This window comes from Macrotis lagotis, chromosome X (assembly GCF_037893015.1).
Source record: "Macrotis lagotis isolate mMagLag1 chromosome X, bilby.v1.9.chrom.fasta, whole genome shotgun sequence".
Lineage (NCBI taxonomy): Eukaryota > Metazoa > Chordata > Mammalia > Peramelemorphia > Peramelidae > Macrotis > Macrotis lagotis.
Genome location: NC_133666.1, coordinates 248,791,322 through 248,797,881, shown reverse-complemented (window position 1 = coordinate 248,797,881; position 6,560 = coordinate 248,791,322). Strand labels below are relative to the sequence as shown.

The 6,560-nt window shown below is 39.8% G+C and overlaps 2 pseudogenes; one reads left to right on the top strand and one right to left on the bottom strand.

Moving 5' to 3' along the window:
• Positions 1 to 310: 310 nt before the first annotated feature.
• LOC141500169 (small ubiquitin-related modifier 2 pseudogene) lies at positions 311 to 1,040 on the top strand (annotated as a pseudogene).
• A 3,360-nt stretch (positions 1,041 to 4,400) lies between these two features.
• LOC141499005 (large ribosomal subunit protein uL3-like) lies at positions 4,401 to 5,583 on the bottom strand (annotated as a pseudogene).
• Positions 5,584 to 6,560: the final 977 nt, after the last annotated feature.

Sequence of the window (6,560 nt, the reverse complement as noted above, 5' to 3'; positions counted from 1 at the left end):
TTTAAAGGTATAGACCAATTATTTATTTCCTCTATTACAAAATAAATGTTAAAATGCAAAAAAAATACACATGCATCGGCAATATTTTAAACATGAAGCAGAAAATCATTATTCCTAATGTACATTGTTTTGTTTCTGTGGGGGGGTAGGGTAGAATTAAAAAGAGTGAAGGATAGAAAGAACCCAATGGCTCCTCCTCGGCCTCCTCCTCCTCCTCTTCCTCCTCCTCACCATCACCACCATCCTCCTCCTCCCGCCGCCGCTCCTGCTCCCGCCGCTGCTGCTCCTCCCCCCCCCCCCCCCCCCCCCCCCCCCCCGTTCCCTTGGAGCGGACCCTCCTGGTGCCTCTTTTGTGAAGCGGCGGCTGAGGAGACCCCGGACTCGCCATGGCCGACGAGAAGCCGAAGGAAGGAGTCAAGACTGAAAACAACGACCACATTAATTTGAAGGTGGCAGGGCAGGATGGTTCAGTGGTGCAATTTAAGATTTAAGAGGCACACACCACTTAGTAAACTAATGAAAGCCTATTGTGAACGACAGGGTTTGTCAATGAGGCAGATGAGATTCTGATTTGATGGGCAACCAATCAATGAAACGGACACACCTGCACAGTTGGAAATGGAGGATGAAGATACAATTGATGTATTCCAGCAGCAGACAGGAGGTGTTTACTAAAAAGAGAACCTGCAACTGTACTCCAGAACTGTGCTCCCAAGGAAAACAATACATTCACAATTAGAAAACCAAGATTTGGTTCATCCACATCCTGACTACTGCAGTATAGTTTTCTCTTTGATTCCCTTCCCCCATTCCTTTATTGTACATAAAGTAACTGGTGTATATGCACAGGCATAATGCGTATTTTTTTTTTAAACTAAATGGCCGATGGTATGTTTTGATCAACATCAAATGGAGATGGGGAGGGGAAAAACAAACTGGTTCTGTGAAAATATCCCTTTTCTCCATTAGTGGCATGCTCATTCAACTTTTATCTTTATATTCCAGTAAGTTATTTTGCTCTCACTGTTTGACAACAACAAAAAAAACCCACAAAAAAAAATCCTTGCATACCTTGTTTGATTGGATAATTTCAATGTTTTTCTTTTATCATTGTAAAACCAAGGACGATTTTATAACTTTTTTTGTATGTAGCTGTTACATGTAGGGCAATCTCTGTCTCTCAGTAGGGATAAATTACTATAAAGAAATTGATCCTAGATAGTTTTCTCTTCCAAGTCAAACATCTTGTTGTTTAAATAAACTTCTTGTTTGAAAGAACCCAATGTGACTCATAAACAGAACAGGAGAGTTGAGATACTACAGAACAGATTTCTCTTGCCTCTCAGGTTTTACTATCTGAACAGCAACTCAAAATTTACATTTTCTGACCAGTCAGGCAGAAATTATTTGCTCTTTTGGTAGCAGTCCTCTTTTTCTTCAAGGAGATACTTAAAGAAGTGTCTTCTACTGCCAGTCATTATCCTTGAACTTGTGATCTCTTGTTTCTGTTTCTTTTTTTCTTTTTTTGTTCTTTGAAAATAGTTTCTGAATTAGAGAGGACTTCTGGCCAAGATGGCAGAGAAAAGACAGGCACTAAAATCTCCTGGTTTCCCCTCAAAAATAACATGAAAGAAACCTCTTAACAGAAATTCAGTCAACAAAAACACAGAAAGAGAACCTAGGAGAAGAACACCTACCAACAAGGTGTGTCTCAAGGGACCATGGATGAACCAGGAGCAGAGAGCAGAGAGCTGGGGCAAGGTGAAGCCAGAGGACTGGCCTTAGCCACAGAGGCTTTGTTGAGTGGCAGGTCCAAGAACCAACTCTAGCCACAGAATCTTTAGCTGAGGGAGAAGAGGTCTGGGGAGTCCCAGCCGGGCTGGAGGGCGAGTTCCAGCACAGAGATACAGAGCACAACTGGACATCAACTGGCTGAGGCCCCTAAGAGCCCTCTTCCCAGAACAAACAGTAACAGCCTCCCCTCCCACCTGCTCAGGCACAGGTATGGGCAGCAGAGCTCCCTCAGCTGAAAGGGAGATTAACCCCCTCCTCCAGGGCCCAGCCCACATTGTTCAAGTACAATTCAGATCCTGCTGCTGAGGGCCTAAAACACTCCAGAGAAAGCAACCAGCACCTCCTACTGGCTGGCCCACTTGGAGTTACGAAACCAAGTGAACAAAGCCTCTAGGGTTTTCAAAAGCAAACTTCAGAGAGCTAGCCCCTCCTTCAACACAAGATCCTAGGAAAATGAAGAAAGGCCAAGAAAAAGGGGGCTCATTCAGAATTACTTTGAAAGCACAGATCTAAATGCAGGGAGATCTAGAATTTCCAAGGAGAATATGAATTGATCTCCAGCCCAGAAGGACTTCCTTGAAGAAATCAGGAAGGAGTTTAAAAATCAATTGGAAAAATTGGGAAAAGAAACTCAAAAGAAAATTAACACATTGCAAGAGAAAATTAACATCTCACAACAAGAAAACAGATCCTTTGAAAATATAATTGGACAAATACAAAATAAGAATAATTCTCTCAGATCCTCAATTGGGCAAATGCAAAAAGACAATAATTCTCTCAAAACTACACTTGGGCAAATGGAAAACTCCTTTAAAAATAGAATTGACCGGGGTGGCTAGGTGGCACAGTGGATAGAGCACCAGCCCTGGAGTCAGGAGTACCTGAGTTCAAATCCAGCCTCAGACACTTAATAATTACCTAGCTGTGTGGCCCTGAGCAAGCCACTTAATCCCATTTTCCTTGCAAATAAAAAAAACCTAAAAAACATTGAATTGACCAATTAGAAAAGGAGTTTCAAAAGGTAAATGAAGAAAATCTTCTCTAAAAAAAAAAGAATGGAATCTGTGGAAACTAATGACTTCATGAGACAACATGATTCTGTTAAACAAAACCAAAAGTTTGAAAAAAAAGAAAAAAGAAAATACCTCATCAACAAAACCACTGACCTTGAATAGATCGAGGAGAGACAACTTAAGAATTATTAGTCTTCCTGAAAACATTCAAGAGGGAAAAAAAAAAAGCCTGGACTTAATATTACAGGTTTTAGTGATGGGAAGCTACCGTGATATCATGGATCCAGAGGGCAAAATAGTTATTGAAAGAATACGTTGATCTCCTCTGGAAAGGGATCTGCAAATGAAAGCACCAAGGAATATTGTGACCAAATTCCAGAACTATCAAATAAAAGAGAAAATTCTGCAAGCAGCCAGAAAGAAACAAGTTAAATACCAAGGAGCCACAGTAAGGACCTGGTTGCATCAATATTAAGGGATCAAAGGACCTGGAATGAGATATTCCAAAGAGCAAGGGAGCTAGGAATGCAATCAAAAATCCACAATCCAGGAAAATTGAGCCTTCTCTTCCAGGGAAAAAGATGGACATTTAACAAAATGGGAGACTTCCAACATTCCCTGATGAAAATACCAGAGCTAAATAGAAAATTTGAACAACAAACAGGAGACTCAAGAGACATATGAAAAGGTTAAAAAAAAAAGGTAAAGATAAAATTGCTATCCAATAAGATGAAGTTGGCTAAATCTCCACCTGAGAGAAAGATTCTCCTAACTCTTGAGAATTGTAACTTTATTAGAGAGAATGTAATTAACCAGAAGTGATGGACATTCATGATTTTTCTGTGATTCAGATAGAATGGTTTAAAAACAATACCTCCTTAAAAAGGGGGATAGTATGGAGATGGGAGGATAAAGGAGATTGAATGGGATAAATCTCATTACATTAAGAGGTCCAAAGGACCTTTGCAATAGAGGGGAAGAAGGGAGGAGATGAGAACCATCTGAATCTTACTCTCATCAGATTTGGCTTAATGTTAACATACATACACTTGTTAAGTTAAGAAACTTATCTTAGCTTTCACGTATTAAAAGGGGAAAGGGGGAAGGGGAAGAAAAGGGAAACTAACAGAAGGAAGGGAAGGAAGAAGGGGCAAAGGAAAATGGGAAAAAAAGGGGAGGGGGTTGGATATAGGAGGGCAAACACACTGAAGGTGGTGGCATTCAGAAACAAAATACTGGGGAATATAGATAAAGTGAAAAAAGGGGGGAAATACAAACAGAGGGAAGATAGCATGGAGGGCAATAAAGAGTTAGTAATAATAACTTTGAATGTGAATGGGATGAACTCTCCCTTTAAACATAAGTGAATAGCAGCATGGATTAAAAACCAGAATCCTACAATATACTGCTTACAAAAAACTCATTTGAAGCAGAGATACAGATAGAGTAAAGGTAAAAGGTAGGAGCAAAATACATTTTGCTTCAGCTAAAATGAAAAAAGCAGGGATAGCAATCCTTATCTCAGACAAAGCAACTGCAAAAACAGATATTGTTAAAAGAAAATAATTTCCATTTTTTGAGAATCCACCTGCTTCAAGTTGATTTGGAAACATTAGGCAACTTATTCTTTGCAACACAGTGCTTTTTAAATACAATGAAATTTTTCTTCTCTTTCACAGTCTGGAACCTACCATGGCCAAATTTGGAGATGGTATCAATATACTTCAACTTAATTTTCTCCAGGGTGTGACATTTGGTCTGTACCAGCAGAGATTTTCACAGTATGAGGACATACTTCTTGGTCCCAAGGACACAACCTTTCAGCATGATAAAGTCATTGATCACTTCACCATAATGGACAAAGCCTCCCAGAGGGTAGGTGCTCTTGTTTGTCAGATCAAAGCCAGTGGATATGTTGTTTTTGATCAGCTTGCCATCTTTGAACTGGTAGCCCTGGACAATCTTTTGAATCTTCTTGATGATCTCAGTACAATGTTGGTAACCCTTCTGACCAATCTGAGTCACAGAGATCACATGAGCAGAATGCCAGGCTACAATAATGCCACCTTATACAGGTTACTTTGGGTATTTCAGGGCAGTTTCTTTCTGTGATAGCAGGTGGTAACATCTTTGTAACCCTTGCCCTTGGTCATTCCAATGACATTAATCATCTTGTCTTACCCAAACACAGTGGACATGGGAAACCGCTGCTCCAGCTTCTCACAGGCCCAAACTAGTTTCACAGATATGCTGCCTCTGTTTATCTAGATATCCTTTGGATGAGGTTTCTTCTGCCTCAGAGGGAGCAGGTGTGAGCAATGACTTAGATCACCTGGCAGTACTTCTTTATGCTGTTGAAGTCTTTCTCCAGTTACTTCTTACCATCATCATCTTACCACTTCTTGCAGTGTGGGTAAAGGCCTTCTTCTTGGATTTATGTCGGTTCTTGTAGAATCACCTCTTATACTAATCACTGATGAGCTCCATAAAGGTGATTTTGAAGGTCTGGAGGCTCATGGGGTTTCTACTTAGCCAACAATGCCTACAATGACCATAGGGGACATCTCCACTATGTGACAACCTCAACCACTTCCTTCTTTTTGATATTTGAGCCAGATCTGTCCATTTCTTGAATGATGTGGGTAATGTCTGCCTTAAAACCCAGATAGGTTGTCAGGTGGATGAACTTGGTGGGGCCATCTTTGGGGAAGCTCTTTACCTTGCCTCAGTGCCTGCTACTTCTCTTTGGAGGCAGGAAGCCCAGAGACACATGCATAGGAGTCAAGAACTACTTAGGTTGCAGCTGCCACCATCTCTAGCCGGGAGAGGTCTCTTTTTTCCTTTTTTTTAAGATTACAAATGGACTTTATTTATTTTTTCTCAATTGATATTTTATTTTATTTTTCCAATTATATGTTATGAAAGTTTTTCATCATTCATCCATATACATATGCATATTTATAAGTTTCATAATTTCCTTCCACCCTTCTTTCCCATTCTTCTCACCTCAATGGCAAATAGTCTGGTGAGTGTTGTACTTAGACATTTGTATTTAACATATTTACAGATTAGTCATTTTTAGTTTGAGGAATTAGGACTAAGGGAAAAGAAAGAAAACCATTATATAGAAAAGAAAAACAAGAGAAAATTTTAAAAAATGAACATAGTGTTCGTTCATATTCTGTAGGTTTATGTTTTGCTTCCTCTGGATGTGGATAGCATTGTCCCTAACAGGTTCTCCCAGCATTGTCCTTCCTGTCTGAACTGCTGAGAAGAGTTGCATTCATGAAGGATGATCAACTCACAATGCTATTGATAATTTGTACAATGTTCTCTTGGTTCTGCTCCCTTCCTTCAGCATCAGTTCCTGTAATTTGTTCCATGCTTCTCATTCTCTAGAGTCCTACAATTCATGGTTTCTTATAGAACAATAATACTCCATAACATTCAAATACCATAACTTGTTCAGCTATTCCCCAATTCATGGACATTCTCTCAATTTCCATTTCTTTGTCACTACAAAAAAGAGTTGCTGTGAATCTTTGGAAAAATGTGGGAATTTTCCCATTTTTTATTATTTCTTCTGGCTATAGGCCCAGTATTGATATTGCTGGGTCAAAGGGTATGGGCATAGTTCCATATTGCTCTCCAGACTGGTTAGATCAGTTCACAACTCCACTGTCAGTGCATTAATGTGACAATCAATGCATTAATGTGACAATCCTCCCACAACTTCTCCAACACTGATCATTT